At 34.8% G+C, this 22956-nt stretch overlaps 1 long non-coding RNA gene across 1 annotated transcript; it reads right to left on the bottom strand.

Annotated features, from left to right (window-relative positions):
* Positions 1–487: 487 nt before the first annotated feature.
* LOC120219850 lies at positions 488–20362 on the bottom strand. The gene is made up of 4 exons (XR_005525414.1): positions 20313–20362; positions 19364–19446; positions 19033–19125; positions 488–573 (listed from the first exon to the last, which is right to left on the bottom strand). It is a non-coding gene; the product is annotated as an uncharacterized LOC120219850 (long non-coding RNA).
* Between the last annotated feature and the right edge of the window lie 2594 nt (positions 20363–22956).

Raw genomic sequence — 22956 nt, 5'->3', positions numbered from 1 at the left:
ATGATTAGTTCATCATTCTCAATTGTATTCACGTTTCTTTGCAGTCCAGATTTGACTTCATCTCTCTTTTAGAGTATTATGTTTTCTCATCAAGAATACTTTTTCCAGGGTGCCTGGGTGGCTCAGTTGGTTAAGCGTCCGACTTCAGGTCAGGTCATGATCTCGTGGTTGGTGGGTTCAAGCCCCACGTCTGGTTATGTGCTGACAGCTCAGAGCCTGGAGCCTATTTCAGATTCTGTGTCTCTCTTTCTGCCTGTCCCCCACTCATGCTCTGTCTCTCTCTGTCTCAAAAATAAATAAACTATATATAAAAAAGAATGCTTTTTCCTTTTTCTTGATCATCAGGAAGAAAAAAAATGATTTAAATTACCAGAATTCCATCTACCCAGACTTCCCAGATAGTCTTTCCCTCCCAATTATTGAAAAAAAATCTTACTCTCATTCTTGAATAAGTTGGTATCATACTCACTTTGTTGATGCCTTCATATTCTAAGACTTTCTGAACACTGTTCTTTCATTCTTTTTCTAGGTATTTCATTGTTGATTTTATTCTGTCTATTATGGAAGTGCAAACTAAATAAAGACATTTAAATTATACTTCACCACTTACTCGTTGTATTTTCATGGCAATTTTTTTACTTCCTTATGCTTCAATTTTATCATGTGCAAAAATGGACTAAAAGTCATATCTTTCTGTGTTTTTTATTTGCTTGGGGGGTAAAATGACATTATATATTAGATGACCAGTAATAAGTGTTTATTGACATTATTGTTTTCATCAGCTTCTCTTCTTTTGATATACAATAACAGGTTCCAACCTGTATTCATTCTAAAGCCTATTTTATCCTTTAGCTTATATTCATATAGTATAACAAGATTGAATTCTCTTTCAACTTTTGCAATTCTTACCTCTGGTAAGAAGTCTTTTCTTTAATCCTAATAAAATCCTATGAGAAGCACACTCATTGTTTACACATGTAACCAAGTTTTTACGCTGTAGAAATTCCTCTCAAGGAAATCCAATGCATCCCTCACTCAGAACAATTTAAGAATGCCTCATTGTTTCCTTGGGTAGAACTAAGTCGAGAGTTTCCAATGTAATGACCAAATAATTTCCATTACATCACTTAGTGATTATTACAGCCCAGTAATTTAAGACGTGGACATATTTTAGAGATGAGAAAGCTCAAGCTAAGAATGATCAAGATGTATTGAAAATTATGCAGGTGAGTGAGCAGGTCTCTCTCTAATTATTAAGCCCAAGAGTCTATGATATGGAAGCATATTAGAGAGGGAAAACTATGAGTGATAATATTTACTTGTTTATCTAAATGATGTCTATTAGAATAGCCTTGTTAACAGATAACTGCCATGGGTATTACATTTAAAGTTGAAAGTATTTTTAAAGGATTGATTATTTAGGATTTACATGTCTTTTGATTTAATTAATAATAATCTTTTGAAATAACTATCAAAAATAGAATACCAAGTTCATCAGCTAAAAAGCAATTAACCCAGATTTTTAAAAAATAGTGTGGTGTGTTATAAATTGAGAGAACCATCCAAAAACATTAGTGTTATGACTGCTTCTAAGCTGTAAGAAAATAAAGAAAATGCTAATATTGCAATTGTACTGGGGAGATTATTTAAATGTCACATTTAAATGCAACAGTAAATTGTATATTGTTATTAAGTTACAGTATTTTATAGTAAACAATTACAAGTATGCTTATATAAACGTTGATGTTGATGTTTTTTCATGATCTTTGTGCTATTTTGCACCAACAGATAGATGCCATTAATTTATTTACTCAAGTATAGTTAACATACAGTGTTAAGTTATTTTCAGGTGCCCAATATAATGATTCAATGATTCTACACATTTCTCGGTGCTCATCAAGATGACTGTACTCTTAATCTCTTTTATCTACTTCATCCATCCTCTGACTCTGGCAACCATCAGTTTGTTCTCAGTGTTTAAGAGTCTGTTTTTTGTTTATTTCCTTTTTTGTTTTTTCATTTATATTACTTCTTAAATTCCACATATGAGTGAAATCATGTGGTACTTGCCTTTCTCTGACTGACTTTTGTCACTTACCTTCTAGAGCATCCATGTTGCTGCAAATGGAAAGATTTCATTCTTTTTTATGGCTGAATAATATTCCATAGTGTATATACCCCACATGTTCTTTACCCATTCACCTATCAATGGACACTTGGTTGCTTCCATTATTGTAAATAATGTTACGATAAACATAGGGGGGTATCTTTTTCAATTAGTGTTTTTATATTCTTTGGGTAAATACCTAGTAGTAGACTTACTGAATCATATGGCAATTCTATTTTTAATTTTTTGAGGAACCTTCATACTGTTTTCCACAGTGGCTACACTACTTTGCATTCCCATCAACAGTGTAAGAGGGTTGGTTTCTTTTTTTCCACATCCTCCCCAACACTTGTTATTTTTTGTCTTTTTTTTATTGTAACCATTCTGACAGATATAAGGTGGTATCTCCTTGTGGTCTTAATTTACATTTCCCTAATGATTAGTGATGTTGAGCATCTTTTCATGTTTGTGTTTCCTATCTTTATGTCTTTGGAAAAATGTATTTTCAGGTCCTTCACCCATTTTTTAATTCAATTATTTATTCCTTTTGGTGCTGAGCTGTAGATGTTCTTTATATATTGTAGATGCTACCAATTTTTAAAGTGTTTTCCTGTATATACATTTCCAGGGACACTCTCTATTTTGAGACATTCAGAATAAAATCTTTTTCCCTTAATAAGTACTTATTTTTCCACCCAGACATTTTTACCAATAGCTAGTCTACTTGGCTTTCCATAAATTTATGCTCTGTCCACTTGGATGCTGACTATATTTCTATATCAGATCTATTGCTGGAGAACAGTTTGACCTGCAAAAAGACATTTAATCCTCAGTATTTAACAAGAATCCATATTACTTGTGAAATTTGGGGCAGGTTACGTTAACTCTACATACTTTCCCACTTGTAAACCAGTGATAGTAATAGCATCTAATTCATAAATTTAATGTGAGAGTAATGCATTAATGTAATCAAAGAGTTGTACAGGACCTGGTATCTGATAACCTTACATCTGAGTGGATGTAATCTACTAGAGTGCCTCTGCCTTACAGAAGAGGATTTTCTTATTCTCTGATCATTGAAACTGTTAAAAATGAACATCCCAAAGCATAATCAGACTTATCAACACAGAGAACAAACTGATGGTTACCAGAGGGAAGAAGGGTGAGGAGATGGGCAAAATCAGTGAAGAGAAGTGGGAGAAACAGTCTTCCAGCTATAAAATGGATAAGTAATGGGAATAAAAGGTACAGTACAGCATGTAATAGAGTCAATTGTATTATGGTAAATTGAATGGTGATAGATGGTAGCTCCATTTGTGGTAAGCATAGAATAACATAGATTTGTTGAACCTCTGTTGTACACATGAAGCTAATGTAATGCTGCATGTCAACTGTACTCAAAAAGACAAGTAAATAAAAAATAAAAATTAAAAATGATCACCCACCCCAACCTGCTGCCAACCACGTTTACCATTGTACTTTGAGACCCTATTTCCAAGAACACAAGCAGCCATTATGGATTACTCCTTCTTCTTACCCTTTACTGTTCAGTATCTTAAAATAAAGGAAGGGCAGAGGTGTATTCCTTTAAGTGAAAAACATGATTTTTAGTTAGCCTTAGCCCTTGCTACGCTAATCTGTTATTGCAGACTCACAAAGGAAAGGTGCTCTTTCGAATTCCCTCCTGTTAAAAGGTCAGTTTGCTACTGTTTTAGTGAATGGTCAACTCTTTCTTCCTTCTAGTAAGTGAAAATTCTGGGACATATTTGTACCTTTATTTCTGTGTTCTGATGTACCATAAAAAAAAATAAATCACAGAAGGGGCTTCAAGTCAAATGCCATTTTCAACTAGTAGTCTAATTGACTTTGTTGTTTCATGGTAAAATAGTATTACTTACATTTTTAAACTTCTGATGACATAATGAGTGGTAACAATGTCATTTCAATCTTACCTTATAGTTTTTGACAGGGACATATTTAAAATACTTAACTTTCAGTGGAGTTCAACTACATTTTGTTTTTCATGTTTTAACATCATTAGAAATTAAACATCTATAAAGAGTGTTCTCATGCAACAGCCTTCTATTTCTGGAAAGTAGGTTATTTCATTTCTTAGGATCCCAAGATGAGATTTCACTCTCATACCATCTGGCAAGATAATAAGATAACATCTAAAATCAATACTTTAATATGATCCTGGCTAAAAACTAGCCTCAATGAGAATTAATGGCATATGGCTAAAGCTTAAGTAAAAAGAAAGGGCTAATGTTACTTTTAAAAAAATGCACATTCAAAGAAAATAACTTACTTTTTTTAGAAAGAGAAAAACAAAATATAAAGATAATTGTAATTTTTTATCAATTCAGAAAAATTGCTGATAGCACAATTAAAATATTTTTACAAAAATCTCTTCTCAAATATATTATGCTTTATTTACAAACCTCTAATCTTTTAAATCAAAGAATAAAACTGTATTTTAATTAGTAAGAACTAATTTAAAGACAAAATGAGACAGTGAGCACATGCAAAATATCTATACTTGGGATAACTTAAAAAAAAAACTTAAAAAATAAAATTATAAAAGCAAAGAAAAATAACAAAGACCTCAACAACCCAAATACTGTATTTGTATTTCTGTTCCATTTATGCAATATTTTAAGTTCAAATGAGAAAAGGGGGAATGCATTTGGATGAATTCCTCAAGTGTGAATCTTAGTCTCCAAGCACTGTTATGTATTCCTTAGGGACGGGATATAATTAGAACTGATATTTTGCTTAATTATATTGAAGTTGAGAATAAAATCTATGATTTCAGCCCTTTGACATCTGCTGTATTTGTTTTATGGTCCTATATGTTGTCAATATTCTAAAATGTTCTCTTTATAAATTAGAGTGTCTTCTTAAGTTATTCACTCTGTATTTTATGCTGGTACTTAAGACTGAACTTGTTATTTATGTGATTCAGGCTGTATGTACCCTTAGCGATTTTTAAAAAATACTTCTTTAAAACAGTCACTTAGGTTCACAGCAAAAGGTACAGAGATTTCCCATATACCTCCTGCTCCCACATAGGCCTAGATCACCTCCCTCATTATCAATATCCCGACCACAGTGGTACATGTGTTACAATTGCTAACCTACTTTGATACTTCATAGTCTATATTAGAGTTTCGTCTTGGTGTTTTGCATTCTATGTATTTGGACAAATTCAAAAGGGCATGTGTCCACCTTTATAATATCGCACAGAGTAGTTTCACTGCTCTAAATCTTCTGTATTTTGCCTATTCATCCTTTCTTCCCTTCAATCTCTGACTAACACGTATGTTTGTATTGTCTCTATAGTTTTCCTATCTCCAGTGTCATATGGTTGGAATCATACAGTATTATTTAGTTTTCATTATTGGTTTATTTCACTTAGTAACATGTATTTACATTTCTTCTGTGCCTTTTCATGACTTCATAGCTCATTTCTTTTTAGTGCTGAATGATATTCCATTTTGTGGACATACCACACTTTATGCATTCACCTACTAAAGGCCATCTTAGTTGTTTCCAAGTTTGGGCAAGTATGAATAAAACTGCTATAAACATCCAGGTACATGTTTTTTTTTTTTTTTGATGGACATAAACTTTCAATTTTTTTTTTTTTGGCAAATGCCAAGGAGCATGATTGTTGGATCATATGGTAAGCATATGCTTATTTTTCTAGAAACCACCAAACTATCTTTCAAAGTGGCAGTGCCATTTGCATTCACACCAGCAATGAATGAAAGTTCCTGTTGCTCCATGTCCTCTCCAGCATTTAGTGTTGTCAGTGTTCTAGATATGGGTCACCTTAGTAGGTATACAGTGGTATCTCATTTTTGTTTTTATTTGCATCTCCCTGATTTTGCATTTTTTTCATATGATTATTTGTCAATTTCATATGTTTGGCAAGGTGTCTGTTAAGATCTCTCACCCATTTTCTAATCAGGTTGCTTGTTTCCTGATTGTTGAGTTTTGATACTACTTAGCAAACTTTGAATGACAATCTTTTATCTGATGTATCTTTTGTGAATACTTTCTCCCAGTCTATAGCTAGCCTTTTGTTCACTTGATGCATAATTCTTTTTATACAATGTTAGATTTGATTTGTTAATATTGTGATGAGGAGTTTTGCATGTATGTTCCTGACAGTTATTGCTAGTTTTGGTATTAGGATAATGCTCACTTCATAGAATAGGTTAAGAAATATTCCCTATCTTTCTGTCTTTTGAAAAAGATTAAAGAGAATTGGTATAATTTCTTCCTTAAATGTTTGAAAAAATTCACTAGTGAACCCACATGGGCTGGTATTTTCTGTTTTGGAGGGCCATTAATCATTGACTTACTTTTTTAACAGATACAGCCTTATTCAACTTGTCTACTTATTCTTGTGTGATTTTTGATAAACTGTGCCTTTGAAGGAATTGGTCCATTTTATCTAAGTTAACAAATTTGTGGGCATAGATTTGCTCATGGATAATAATGTTTTTATCTGCCTAAATGGAAACTTAAAGAATGTATATTTCTTTAATAAGAACTAAGACTTTGTCTAAATCTTATATTTCTAATATATTTTCATGTCTATATTTTAATCTATATTAGTCCATACAAGTTTAGAACTGCCTTAAGTTTATGTTGCATTGCTTTTTCTTATGTGATAATTCTCTTTATTTAAACTAATTATGTTATCTTACAATGTATCTTGTCTCATGGTAATGCCTCAGTCTGCTATGATTGATAGTTTCTTGGTGTACTTTTTCTACAATTTTACTCTCACACTTTCAGTATCTTCCAGTTTTATGTGTTTCTTAATAGAATGTAACTTTTTTGTTTTTATTTTCTCTTTTGAAAAATTTCCATATATATTCATGGTAGTGACATAAATTTGTACTTAAGCATACAATGATAGTCTGTTCTATTTGCCCTATTGATCTTTTATGTTATCTTAATTTTTTACACTTATATATTTATTCAAACACAAATATTTCAGAATATTGCAACACAAACCAAGATTTTTTGAAATTATATGCTATTGTTTTCAAATATTTAAATTCCAACTTATTCTACTACACCCATGAAATGTTATTTTTTATTGTTTTATAAAATCAGTGCTTGAGAGACTTAGCTATGTATATACTTGTAACTTCCTTTGGTCTTTTTATGAACTGAATGTTCACTCCCCTCCCGAATTCATATGTTAAAATCCTAATCCTCAATATGATGATATTAGGAGTTGGGGTCTTTGGGAGGTAATTCGGTGATTAGGAAATAAATTACAAGAGAGGAAGAGGATATATAATATACCAAAGAATCTAAGTATTTTCTTAGAGGTAAACAAATAACATTCTGTATCTGATCATTGGGAGTCAAAGTTAAGAGTCATATATTGGTGGATACTTTGGCTCAGAGCATAAATGCATATCAAGAGTGCTGATGTTGATTACCCAAGGCAATGGGAGTCTAGGCTGTTGAACTAGTCTCAGAATCAAAAATTCAGGTTCTATGTAGATAACTACTTCAGGAAGCTTTTGCAGGATATCTAGTACACTGAATTCTAGGAATAAAGGTTGAGTATTATGGACTAAATGTTTGTGTCCACCCAAAGCCATGCTAAAATTTTAAGCCCCCATGTGATGATATTAGTGGGCGTAGAATTTGAGAAGTGATTAAGTCACAATGCTGGAACCCTCAAGAATGGTATTAATGCCTTTATAAAAGAAACCTTCTTATCTATTCCTCCATATGAGGGTCCAGGAAGAAGATAGGTCTATAAACCAGGAAGCACATTCTCCACAGATCCTGAATCTACTAGCACTTTGATCTTGGACTTTTCAAGCTTCCAGAACTGTAAGAAATATAGCTTTGTTGCTTAAGCCAACAAGCCTATGATGGTTTGTTATATTAGTCTGAGCAGTTTAAGAAAAGCCTTTATTTCTTCTTGCATTTCAAATGTTTCAACCAGTACTTATTCCGCTTGTGAGATTCTGCCAATGACAAACACAAACAGAAACCTCATTTTCCTTACTATAGATTTCTAGGTTAACATCTTTATCTCTATCCCATTAAAAGACACCACTCTACTGTCTTCTGGCTTCAATTATTGTTGAGGAGATAACTATTGGTCTGGTGGTTGCTCCTTTAAAGGCAATTCACTTTTTATTTCTCATTGACTATTTTCTGGTTTTGTTTTCTCTGATGGTCTGGTTTTTTTTGCAATATTGTGTCTAGGCCCAGAATTTTTTTTTTTTTTTTTCTGGATCCTACCTGGAATTTTCATAAAACTCTGGAATTTGTGGATTGGTGTCTTTCTTCAGTCTTGGGGTATGTTCAATCAATATATCCTCATATATTTTCACTGCTAACATTCTCTTTCATTTTCCTTCCTTCTGAATCTCAAATTAAATGTATGCTGGATGGTTTTCTGTTCATTTTATCAAACAACTTATCTGTTTAAATTATTTGAGACTGAGACAAAGGTTTACTTTACAAAGGGAAATGTGTGTAGAAGAACCATTATTGTTAACCATATTAGAGTAAAACCTTCACTAGATAATCATAAAGTAAACAGGGTTACTAATTCTGGTGAGATATCCAACATTAACAATTTGGAAAGGGCTTCCCTAAAGTATTTCCATGTTTTCTTCTTCATCATTGGAGGTTCCTCGCTACACTTAGGTATATACTGAACTTGGTTTTGTTTTGCCCTGAGTTCATAAGGTCACATAATATGATATTTAAGTCCATTTGAGAACCAAGGATAAAATAATATTATTTCAAAATATTTTCAAGTATGAATATGTGACTATAATAAAAATATATTTGTATTATAATTTTAAATTTTGAACCAAGTATAATCAAATATAAATCAACAGAAACTCTTACACCAACTGTATTTTTTCAGTTGACTTAAAAGGATACTTTTGTCTCTTTATTTTTACAAACCTATTTTTGTTTCCATGCATTATTGCATCAATGACAATGAAGTATATCCTGGAGTAAAGATTATGTTTAGAGCCCTCAGGTTAGTGATATAATTAGATTTTCATGTTGGAAAATCATATTGGCTTTAGTGTGACATTTATTAAAATGATACAGTAATAAGGATAGTAGTTGAATACTTGTGGCTGAATGGTTATAGTAAAAAAGATTTAAGAACATGACAGAGACATTTGAGTTTTGGCCAATCTCTGATTGCTGGGCTCCACCCTAGGAATTTTGTTATAGTAGGTCTGAGAAGGGAACCTCAAAGTTTCATTTTTAATAAGTTCCCAAGCACTGTTGGTCACCTTGGGAGAATATAGTAATGTGTAGGAAATTAATCTTAACCTAACCTAACTGAGGAATGCTGAAGAATGTGACTAATCATATAGACAGTCAAGTAAATGTACTGTCAGGGACAACCATAGGAGGTACTGATAAAGAGTTAAATAAAACAGGTTATCAAAGTAGGCTTAATGTATCCACTGATGCAAACTGAATAACCTCTTACTGCTTGCTAAAGTTTAACAGGAGCTTAATTTTTTAAATATATTTTTGAAGTTTATTTGTTTATTTTATGAGAAAGAGAGCAGGGAAGGGCAGAGAGAGAGAGAGGGAGAGAGAGAATCCCAAGCAAGCTCCATGCTGGTAACTCAGAACCTGACATGGAGCTTAATCTCATGAGCCTGTGAGATCATGATCTGAGCCAAAATCAAGAGTCGAATGCTTAACTGACTGAGCCACTCAGCATCCCAACAGTAGCTTTAGTTACAGAAAAATAGTACTGAAAATCCATTACGAATTTTTACGCACTTAGGGACTACCTACATACATACACCATGATTTCCTTTATTGATAACAAATGTAGTTAATACTATAATTATCCTTTTGGGTAGTAATGTCTTGATTCACTGGAAAACTCAATAAAATATTACATTAGGGAAGAGATTTTTTCACCTCCTCTCTTGTTGTGTTCTCCACTGTTTGTATGTCTCTCCTGTCATTTTCTGTTTCTTTTGTATGCATCTCCTGTTCTTTTTGCCTCAACACTATGAAACACTCTTCCATTGGTTTTAGTTATTACTTAGAGATGTAGGAACAGTTCCCTAATGTGCTGGCTTCATAGGAGTGAAACAAGAAAAACTATAATGTCCTTCACTAACTTTTCTCCCAGGAAAATAGAAATCTTTCTCTTAATTCTCCAAAGTACATGTTACTTGGCTATCATGGCATTGGACACTGGTATTAAAAGGCAGGAAGAACACACCAAAGAGAAAACCCAACATTGAGCCTGTAAGATGAACATATAAACCCTCAGGCCTTTGGGGCACTATCTCCTGGAGAAATTCCTTACTTCTAGTTCCCAGTCCAATTGTAGTCTAATGCACTGCCTCAGATTTTGCCTTCTCAAACTACTCTTCCCACAAAACAGTCTCCAGTCTTCTGCTCAAAGGGATATTCATATGAACTTTCCAGTTGGATCTATGTGGATGTTCTTTGACAGATTAACCATCATTGTATGGGAGTAAAGAAAGGCAAAAGGTCAGATGACTATGGTATATCAGAAATGTATTTACTATGAAAGTAATACAGTTTAAGCCTTTAGGTCGCTTCTTTCATGGGCATGTTCCAAAGTTTGGGAAGAATGCTAGAAATGTGTGTATAAATTTGTGTAACATTTGCAAAAAATAAGGTATTTTAACACTAGCATGTTAGTTAAATCTACCATCACTTTCCACTCTCGTATTTTTTCTCTATCAGATTTCCTCTTAGTTTATGGTGATATTGGAATGAGGAAAATCCTTTTTGTTTCTTTTTTCCTTTTTCTTTCTTTCTTTCTTTTTTTTTTTTTTTTTGCTGGGGGATCCAGCTTTGATGAAAAATGAATAAGAACTATATTTAGTTTGGTTATAGCCTAATGCTACTTATACATATATTTATCACTGGCTGTCGTCATGTAGAAAAGACTTGTAGAAAAGTTGTACCTTCCACTATGCTAAGTCACCTAGCATTGTGCCTAGGAGGTGTGACCTTGTGAAGGAAAAAGAGGTTTGAGATGAACAGAGTCAGAGGATAGACAGTGGAAAACACTTACAATCAACAGAAAAATATGAAGATATATATGAAGAACCCAAAGTGGAATTTTTACCTGCCAGAAACAGAACTTGCCATGGCAATGGATGAATTGAAAATTTAAATTATTTTTATTAGAATCATGAAATAAAACTTTTCTTTTTAGAATTCCTGTGTTTTTAGGGAACTCGAAGCAATATTGTAGAAATAAATACAGGCCACTTAAATGAAAACAGGTATGGGCTGTTTATTCAGAGTTTGCTATAGCAAGGGAGTCAGCCACTGTAGAAAGCAAGATGAAGTCACTCATGTCAAGCAGTAATTTATGTCAAGCAGGGATGTGAGCAGCCAAGAAGCTAAGACCAGCTACCTCTGAAACCAGCACCATTTGAGGACAAACTCACAACTGATAACCAGCAGAAAACAGAGGAGGTCTGCAAAGCCTCAAGACTGATTAAATCCCTTTATAATGGGAGATTTCTGGAGCAAAGTGTCAGATTTTCTTGACACTGATTCATTCACCTCTGACCACATCAAAAAGACAGCTGCCACTGAAAGCTCTGAACCTGTTCAGTTGAACTGTGAACAGTACAGAGACCCTACACTGCTTCAACATAATACATAGTAGGTGCTGAAGCTGATCTGGACCAGACCAAGGCTTTATCTCAACTGTGTGCTCATAGACTGTCCTCGTGTTTAGTTCATTAACTTCCTACTCCCTGTTCTATCTTGTTTCTGTTGTGGAGCTGGTCTTATGATGTGTAAGAAGCCAAGTTTAAACACGTGGTGAAATATAATTGAGTTTGGAATCCTAAATCTGCTTTATAATTATGTTAACCTTGCTTCATGACTGAATAAAGTTGACATTGTAGAAAGATACAGATCGTGTGTGAGCCTTCATAGTGTGCTCATGACAGCCACCATTCTTGAGTTTGGCAGAGGTTCAAAGGCAGGCAGAGGGTGGGAAAGATTGTATATTAGGATATAGAGAAGACTGCAGGTGTGCTCTGACTGAAGGCTGTTGGCACAGAGAAGCTTAATAGAAGCAAGGCAGCCTATATATTTAGTAAAATCAATATTTGGCTTTCCCCAGTTGGTTCTAAGTTGAAAAAGAAAACAAGACTTAGAGGAGCTGTCAGTTATAAATCAAGGCCTAGTTGTTTGGGGGCAAATAATATAAGGATTATCAGGTAGCCTCTGGAACTGGTTGCTAGGTATGGTAGCCTGACTTCTATTCTGATTATTATAGATAGTAGGTTGACTTCCTGGGTTCATTACTGCAGATTATGGGTTAGAGTTACATATATATGTTTTAGATAGATATAGGTATAGATATAGATGATATAGATATAGATATAGACATGGATATAGAGATATAGAGATAGAGATAGAGATAGAGATAGAGATAGATAGATAGATAGATAGATAGATAGATAGATAGATGATAGTCTGGCTATTGTCCTCTTGTATATAATCTCTCAGTACTATAGAGAAAGTTTACGTCTGAGTCCAGCATCCCTTGTTTTGGGCATCCAAATTATTTGAATGCATGTGCATCTGATTCTTGCCCTGATGACATATGACATTTTGGAATGGTATATATAGTATCCATCAACTTCTTTACACTTGGATTTTGTGGTAACTACTTTTCTTTGCAAACAAATACTATCTTTTATATCTAAATTTTATATTTATAATTATGTATAATATTTCCTAAGGAGCCAAACTACCAGATATAAAAGATTCAGATCCAAAGTTTTGGGTCTGCTTCTGCTCTAAGATTCTTGTGCAATTGGGCCTTTAGTGCTATTTATCTTTATGCAAATGACTAAGAAAGAAAGATACCAAGGATATGAATTTACAACTTTGATTTAAGTACACTCACCCATCAATATTTATAAAACATACTTAAACAGAATTGTCAGTTTCTCTTTTAAATGTTAAGAGTCTAGGGGTGCTTGGGTGGCTCTGGTCATGATCTCCCAGTTGTGGATTTGAGCCCCTCATCAGATCCTGTGCTGATAGTTCAGAGCCTGGAGCCTGCTTCAGATTCTGTATCTCTCCTTCTCTCTGCCCCTCCCTTGCTGGTCCTCTGTCTCTCTCTGTTCCTCAAAAACAAATAAATGTTAAATTTTTTTTTTCCAAAAAATACACATAAGAGTCTGAATATTTACTAAAACACACGGTTCTGAATTGGATCACATTAGGAAATAATGCAGATAGAAAAGAGCTTAAGACAAAGATTTAAAGTTTGTCAACATTTTAAAGTTTTGTTGAGGAAAAGATTCATTTAAAAAGAGAGAAGAGGTAGGTGAAAAAGCACTGTAACCTCTCTGTATTGCTTGAGTTCACCTTTGGAGTAAAAAGACCTCTTGTTTGAATCAAACATTTCAATAGGTCTTCTCTGTTCAAAGTTAAAATCAAGATCCTATTCAGGAACATTCAATAGGGTTCTAACTGCTCTGCATAATAATATAAAAAGATTTCTTTATTGTGAGCCTGGTAATAGGTAACATCTTTCAAATGTGATTGCATTTAGGAGCTTTTCCCCTTGATATAGATTTGTACTTTGCTGCCTGTGTAAATTGTTATTAGAATCAATTGTATTCTCTCCAGGAGATTAGGAGCAAATCCATAGGAAATGGAGCCTATCTTGAACACATATTATTGGGGCACATAGGAGTTGACCAGACTGATAATGTCAAACCATTCTGGACTTTTCCACTGTATTCCTTCTAAGGGCACTCTAGATTGAATAACTTGGGCTTTGCAAAATGCAGTATTATCTGCATTCTCTCTTAGTAATTTCTTCCCCCCTGAAAGGAATGACCATTGCACCTGTCAAGTAAGACACAATTACAATTCAGGGCTTGGTGGAGAAAGTATTCAGTAATGAGGTAGTATAAAAAAGTGACTGCAAACAAATGTACAGGTCTGAGGAAGGTTCCTCAGAAGAACTGACTTCTATACTGAGTGTTTAGTTTGACAAGGAAAAAGAGATAGTGAAGAGTGGGGGGGCAACATTCCTAGCATGGACAATAGTACATACAAAATTCTACAGGCAAGTGAGATTGTAGGGTTGTGCCACCGAGGAAAGGGAAGGACAATGAATCTGAATCAAAGAATGAAAAAAGGCATTATCTAAAATTGCTGTTACCAAACTAAGAGGGGCTAATATCAGAGAACCTCTGTGGGGACATGGCATGCTAAATTTGAGTATTTAAATTTCTCATTAGAATTCCTTTATTTTTTGTGAAAACGTTTACATTACTTCGATATATGAACTAACAGTTCAGAAACTGTGATAATTTTGTCAAAAGGTGTATTTGGTGTCAAAAAATAAATCAGGATGTAAATGAAACAAAAACTTGAAAGGATTATTGCAGGAGGCAAGCTGGAGGAGAGCTATTCTAATAGGAAGAACACACTCACTGCAAGATCTGCAAATATCTCAAATGCAAGGCAAAAGGACTTTTTTAAGTAGGGAGGGGCTGAACAAGATTAGAAAGAATTGGTATGGGTAAGTGGGATAAAAGGCTGTTACAATCAGCTAATTGATTAGGAAATGTTTTTCCCTCAGTTTATGTTCTGGAGGGGCTGTTGAGAAGGTATTGTATGCTGACTCCAGGTGGGGACCAGGGGTCAGAGTCCAGGCAGCAGGAAGTAGGAAAGAGCCTTAACTGAAGTTTGGTCAAGTCAAAATAGCAGATGTTTCATCCAGATTAGTCAATGTGTTCAAATAATTCACTAATCAGTTATGAGGCAAAGAGTGGCAATTCATGGGGTCTGTATGTAGCCGCCTCATAGATAAACAAATGAAATATTCTTGAGTTTTACTTAAGTCACATGGGGAAGAATGATACTTTGCTGTGCCCCATTCCTGGAAAACAAAGGTATGGGAGGGGTAGGGGGTTTATTTAATTGTAATGTTTTTAGGATCACAGGGCTTGAGCTAAATTCAACTTTGTCATTGTCATGCTGGAGGAGTTGCAGAGCAGCAGACAGACAAATGTGCACAATGAAAAAAAATAAAGACTTTTATAAGGGCCAAAATAGGAAGCTTTTATGTTTCAGTGAGAGACGAGGGCTGTCAATTTCAGAGAAATAATAGACTAAATAACTGAACAGAATCAAAGGACAAACTTACTGATAGCACAGGATCCTACAATACGAAAAAAATTATTCCACAAAATGAAAAAATATTTAGAAATAGAATTCTTCCAAACAGTAAAGTTGTGTTTAACAAGAAAACTAAGTTTAAGATTTCTTAGGTAAAACAAATTTGGCTTATAAAAAGGAACGTTGTAAGGCCACAAGAATGACTTTCTGAATGAAGACAATGGTAGATTGGATTATCTAATTAGGCATTGAGTTTTTCAAGCATGCCTGTCAGAATAGGCTAAGATAAGTAAGTAGAGGTGGCCGACAGCCCCAGTATCTCAGTGATTTAAAATAATATATTTTTTTCCTGATCATGTTATGTTTCTTATGGTTTAGTAGAAGCTCTATTTGCTACCATACAAAGATTTTCAGAGATCATCTCTTTCTTGTAGTAATTGGTCAGCTATAGCCAATACACACTAGCACTTTGTTAACCAAGCTCTTTTCTAGCTCTATAAGTTCATAAAATACATTATCTAACATAGGTAAGAATTTCATTATTTTGCCCTTGTATAATATGGATCACCATCCTTCCAGTTTATCCTAATAGTTGTTCACCACCTGTAGTCAGTTTATAAACCAATACTACATATGTTAATTCTTTTCTACATTACATTACTCAGTAGCTGAATAGGCCAATTTACACTGCCTTACCAATATGTGTAATTCAGTGGCTTAAAACAACAAAAGTTTATATTTCACTCATACTACTAGTCCTTGACAAGTCTGCTTATGTGTTCAATTTTTCATAACCATTTAGGAATCTAGCTGAAGCAGTAACCATCATCTCAATTTTTTTAACCATAATTTCAATTATTGCTTGTTGACATACTAGTGGGAAAGAATACTCTAGAGTATCACAAATCAGCAATTAAATTGCCTGACTAGGAAGTGACAGAGCACTTCTGCTCACAGCTTTTCTGTTAGAACAGGGAAACTTGCATATTATCCTAATGTGCGCAGAAGGAGGAGAGACCGAAATACTTGGTGATTAACCCTAATGACAATCATGGAAATTATGGTGATAGAATTCAGGAAAGAAAAGGAAACTAGAAGATAAATGTATAAGACCTTGATTATTATGGGGAAATGATAGGAGACAAGATATTAGTGGAATAGACTAATTGAGATGAGCTTCATACATATGATTTTTTTTTTTTTTTTTTTACATGAGAGTAGAGGAGTAAAGGTTCAGAAGTGGCACTGAGTAACAAAGTAATGCTGATTTCCTCACCTCCACACATGCCTCACTGTTTTTTTCTGATAGTGTATGTAAATGATGGTGTGTGGCCCTCTAATAAAGAGGGCCTTTAATATCAGTAACATCTTTAGCAAATTTCTAGGTTGAGTTAGGAAAAAAAATAAGATCTTTTTATTCTACAAGCTTTATTATATTATTTGTAATAAGAAGGAAGTTTCAAGAGATATTAATGGGATGGAGTTTGGGTTAAGGTCATAGGTGGAATAAATCAGACTTGAAATCTCACATATAACTGGTCAATATACAAAATGATACAACCATTATGAAAAATTATGTGGTAGTTTTTTATAAAGTCAAGCATATAATTATGTATGCATTCCAGACATTTCACTTCTGGATATTTATCCAAGGGTAAAAAAATCTATGTTCACACAGATACCTATGTATGTATATAACAGTCTTATTCAAATCACTCACAGTGGGAAACATCCCAAGTGCCCCTCACCTGGGAAATGGATAAACAAATGGGGGCACATCCATAATGAAATGCCACTCAGCAATAGGAAAGGATGAGCTATCAATATACAAATTAAATAATCCATAGTCATAGATTACTGGTCTTTCAAATCTCATCATGGGGTCACAGATATTTTCTAAAATACTGATTTGTAAATGGAATTGTGTAACTTCAATGAATATAAAGGGCCATGACACTGGACACTGTGTAAGTCTTTGATGATGGGGTAATAATTTTTTTAATCCCTGATTTAAAAAATAGAAATAGATATTGACATTTTTAGAATTATCCAGAACAGGGAATGTTGTTTCCTTATATAAGGGACTACAGGTCCTTAGAGGGAGACAATTCAACAAGCAAATTCATATTATTTTGGAAACCTAAATAAATCTAAACTAAGGATATTTCTTAATTAAAGAATTAATTAACATTCCACTTTCAATTAATCCCTTATTTATTTGGATAGTGCAAATGGGTACAAGAATTTAATTCTGTCTACAAAATTAAATGAGAATGTAGCTAAACATGTAAACTAAGCACCCATCAATGTTACACATGAGAAGTGGCTGATATCTGTTGTTAGTATCTTCAGTTGCCATCCAGAATCTAATCAATACTATAATAATAATATACACCCGTAAAAGCTCCTACATTTCTTCCCTATTAGACACAGATTTACTCACTAATATTCTCAACAATAGAGTAGAAGAAAACCTCCAGTGTCTACTAGGTATCAGGCTCTGCGTCAGAGGGACTGACATCATCTAATGTAATCTACATATGATCTTTATGCAGTAAATTTATTCCGTATTTTTAAAATGTGGAAATTAAGGTTCAGAAGGTTTATCTTATCCAAATCACATACCTAGTAAGTATGGGAGCTTAAAATCTACATGATAATTGTGTTCTTTTCTCATAGACCATCCCCTCATACTCAAAGACTTTCAAGAATATCTGAACAATATTTCAGCAAATCAATTTTGTTAATTTCATGTAACCAGCAGGGAATGGCAGCAGAGTGGTATGACAGAATCTTCTGACCACCTAGGTATAAATTTATGAGAAAATAAGTTAGTACTTTTTTTTTTTGTTAAATTGTATTGGTAAAATTTAGGCATAGCCTATCCAATCTACAAAAATATACATAACTATGTATTTTTCAAGATAGAATACTTTCAAACACTGTCTAATTTCAAGTCAATTATTTTTTAATTCATTGGATGAATTTCAATGAAAAGTTTGAGTAATTATGAGTAATTAACATTAAAACTATCTTATTTTAGAGAATATTCTATTTTTTAAATCTTGTTTCACCACATATTGCTGACGTCTGTCTCTTTCTCATGGTGAGAGACTGAGCTGGCTGCCAAGACAAAGAAGAGAGATTACAGAGAGAAAAAAAAAACTCTTTATAGTCTTATAAACAGCATTTATAAGCCTGAATTTTAACATTACAATGGAGTAATTACCTATTGGGAATGGAAAGAAGTAATAAAATACGTCAAGTGTCAAGTGATAACTCTAAGCTATTACATCTTCTTTTAAGAGTTTATACGGTCTGGTTTAGCTAGTTTAATTTTTTATGTAACTATTCATATTTGAAGGCCAAAATAGCCTCACTTGCAGACTCAAGGCCATTTATTTAAATTATTTTTTATTGTTTATTTATTTTTTGAGAGAGGGAGAGAGAGAGAGAGAGAGAGTGTGTGTGGGTAGGGACAAAGGGAGAGGGAGACACAGAATCTGAAGCAGAATCCAGGCTCTGAGCTGTCAGCACAGAGCCCGATGCGGGGCTAAAACTCACGAGCTGTGAGATCATGACCTGAGCCAAAGTCCTATACCTAACCTAACTAAATGAGCCACCAGGGAGTCTTCAGACTCAAGGTCATTTATGAAGGCTGTTTACAATGAAGCACATTACAACCTCTGTATCTCTAGGTCCACTAAGTAGTGGAGATATTTTTAACTTACCTTGCTTACGTTTAGTTCTTTTCTTAACTAACAAAAAAGACAGGGAGATTCCAGCATGGGTGTGAATGATCCTCTTCCTGGAAAGGTCACAACCTTTACAATAAAACAGTATTTGGTGCAAGTTACATACCAGGAATTGTAACAATTGTGCTACACTGCTTTAATGTTAAGATAAACTTTAATGGTACATGGTTTCAATAGGAGTTGTAATTTATTATTTGACACATCAAACATTAAAATATTACTTTATAAACAGTCAAGGTTTACAACATGCATTTGAAAATGGGTTATTCTGAGATTTTATTGATATGGGCCAAATAATTTCTCCTACCATGTTTTCCACAATTTCTCTGCCATCCATGTTATAGTGCAGGGGCTCCAAATGTAGCATGAGTGTGCTTCTGTCTCTTGTTCCTGTGTGCTGGGATATGGGGTGGGGGTGTTTACAATCTTTAAACAATTTATGTACTTCAACAGTTACCGTGAAGATGTGACAAAGGTCTTTTTCCTGAAAAACTCTCCTGTAATCCCATAGTCAGTCCAATGTTGCCCATGTTACTTGAACTTGAGTATTCATTCAATAGTGCAGTTAGAATAAAACAGGACCCTAGTTTGTACAGCGGGATTGCCACTACTTATCACCTGGCTGACTTCATGGAAAATGCTTTTGTAGTTAACAGATTTATCTAACAACCCTCATTTTACAATTAATGCTACTGCAAATAGAACCTGTTTTCGATTGTACTTTAGGAGGTTAGATCTAGGTTAAAGAAATGTTCACAGTGACTCGATGTTAGCTTTTTCCAGAAGAATCCACTTTTAGACAATTGCTTCCAGTATGGCTGTGGCAGCTTGAAAGAGGACATAGTCCATTTTGCTTTAGGCTTTTCATTTATATATTTTTGGATAGGAAAGAGAGACTCTTTACTAAGTATGGACACACACATGGGGCTGGATCTCAGGACCCTGAGATCATGAGCTGAACAGAAATCAAGAGTCAGACACTTAACTCACTGAGCCACCCAGGCACCCTTGTTTTTGTTTTTTAATCCAGTGACCTTGTTCTAGTACCACAAAGAGGTTAGTTTCTCTCGGAAGCGGCGACACCTTAGGCAGGTGACAGCTTATCACCTACTACAATTTTCACAAACTTTCCTCCCCTCTCCTCAGCTCTCACTTTCAAAGAATGAAGCATGAAAATATGCTTATAAACTGTAAATCGTGACTTTGATTTCCCTGACAGGAATGCGCTGTGTATGCTGACATTGCTCACTACTGACCCGGAAAGGTGGTGGTGGCAGAAGGTGGTGATATCAGAAAGCTGGCCATGTTCTCCAGCTGAGCGACAGGTGAATTTCACAGCTTCGCTGAAGCCACAATGGCCTCAGCAACGACGCACCATGCACTGCATTATGGGAGCAGGCGCCAGGGCCAACCCATCACACGCAGACTGAACCTCTCACACTGGCAGAGGTGTCCCCACTGCCGTCAGTGTCGTCTGCACAGCCGTGGTGGCCAGCCCGAGCTCCTGGCTCTGTGGGCGGAGGAGATCAGCGTAAACCAGCTGCCTTGGTGGGTGGCCAGAGCCTGGCTGTCTTGCAGTACAGCACCAGATGAGGCCAGCCAGGGGGATTGGGTCAGACAACGGCCGGTATGCACTCTTCTAATTCAATTTCTTTCTTTTTCTTTTTCTTCTATTTTAATTTTTTAAATAATTTAATCCAAGTTAGTTAGCATATAGTGCAATAATGATTTCAGGAGTGGATTCCACTAATTCATCCCCTTCCTATATTCCCATATTCATTCTTTATATATAACATCCAATGCTCATCCCAGCAAGTGTCTTCCTTAATGCCCCTTACCTATTTAGCCCATCACGCCACCCACAGCCCCTCCAGCAACACTGTTTGTTCTCTATATTTAAGAGTTTTGTCCCCTTCCCTGTTTTTATATTATTTTTGCTTCCCTTCCCTTATTTTCACCTGTTTTGTATCTTAAATGCCACATCTGAGTGAAGTCATATGATAGTTATCTTTCTCTGACTAATTTCACTTAGCATAATACCATCTAGTTCTATCCACATTGCTGCAAATGGCAAGATTTCATTTCTTTTTGATTGCTGAGTAATACTCCTTTGAATATATATATATATACACACACATATATATGCATATGTATCCATATCCATATATACATATATATACCACTTCTTTGTGCACTTATTGGCTGATGGATATTTGAGTCCTTTCCATACTTTGGCTATTGTCAATAGTGCTGCTATAAACATTGGGGTGCATAAGCCCCTTTGGAACAACACATCTGTATCCCTTGGATAAATACCTAGTAGTGCAATTGCTGGGTCATAGGGTAGTTATATTTTTAACTGTTTGAGGAACCTCCATACTGTTTTCCAGAGTGGCTACACCAGCTTTCAGGACCACCAGCAGTGCAAAAGAGTTCCTCTTTCTCTGCATCCCCACCAGCATCTGCTGTTGCCTGAGTTGTTAATGTTAGCCATTCTGACAGGTGTGAGGAGGTATCTCATTGTGGTTTTGATTTGTATTTCCCTGATGAGGAATGATGATGAGTATTTTTTCATGTGTCTGTTAGCCATATCTTCCTTGGAAGAGTGTCTAATCATGTTTTTTGCCCATTTCTTTGCTGGATTGTATGTTTTTTGGGTGTTGAGTTTCATAAGTTCTTTATAAATTTTGGTACTAACCCTTTATCTGCTATATCATTTGCAAATATCTTCAAAAAAGTTGAAGATTAGATAGATGAAATTATTTGTTTTGGCAACTAAATGTGAAAACTTAAGTTGAAACCTGAGTTATGCTTGACTCCTGCACTTGGATTCCTTTATTCGCCTGTTTCTCCAATAACAATCCAACTCTCCTAAAGAATTTGTTAACATAGGATTTTGGAATTTTTTTCAAATGCTTCTTTTACAATTAGCTCCCTTTTCCAAATGCGTAAGTTTCTGATTCCATAGAGACAGCGCATTTTAAAAATTAGCAAAACCTCAACACATCATTGTTAACTGGATAAATAAATCCTTTACAGTCCCTCCTTGTACTGATGAGACAATATATAACTTTAAAGGGATTAAAATTATATTCTACATTCACAAAGGACTTTAAGGAAGCTAAATTTTGAACCTGAGCTTCTTGCCTCACCTGTTATTCTGCTTAATAAACAACATCGGCAACAATGCTACACATTCAGATAAATATAATAAAGCATGTTACCTAATTTAGCTAAAAAATAATGATTGCATAAAGTAGTGGGTGATACAGTTCCACTTTGACTTAAAAACGTTCTTCACAGATTATGCCATTAGGCTAGACAGAGAAAAATAGCATTACTATGGCCGAGTGAGGTTCCTGACGTAGGCTGCTTTTGCCTAGAGGAGACTATGACCGGGGCTCCAGGCATGAAACAACTGGCTATCCAGTCCCTACCTACTGGTCCACCGTTAGATACTGACATGATCAGTATCTCAGCACACCTAAAACCAGGCTGATAAAGATTCAGCATGCTTTTTGAATGGGCACATCATTTATTAAAATATTAAAATTCTAGTAGCGCCTTGGTGGCTCAGTCGGTTAAGCATCTGACTTCAGCTCAGGTCACGATCTAATGGTTTGTGGGTTCCAGCCCTGCATCGGTCTCTGTGCTGACAGCTCAGAGCCTGGAGCCACCTTCAGATTCTGTGTCTCCCTCTCTCTGCCCCTTCCCCAGCTCACATTCTCTCTCTCTCTCAAAAATAAATAAACATTAAAAAATTAATTTAATAAAAAGTTTTTAAAAACTACTAAAATTCTACTCTGGTTGGTCAATACCTGTTTCCCAAATCCCCTGAAAGTCCCTCTTCAACAGATCTTTCCAGTCCCAAATCTGTACATTTCCCTATTATACAGCAAC

This window comes from Hyaena hyaena, unplaced genomic scaffold, assembly GCF_003009895.1.
Source record: "Hyaena hyaena isolate Hyena2069 unplaced genomic scaffold, ASM300989v1 scaffold_654, whole genome shotgun sequence".
Lineage (NCBI taxonomy): Eukaryota > Metazoa > Chordata > Mammalia > Carnivora > Hyaenidae > Hyaena > Hyaena hyaena.
Note: the sequence above shows the minus strand (reverse complement) of the source record. Positions and strands in the feature narration are given on the sequence as shown.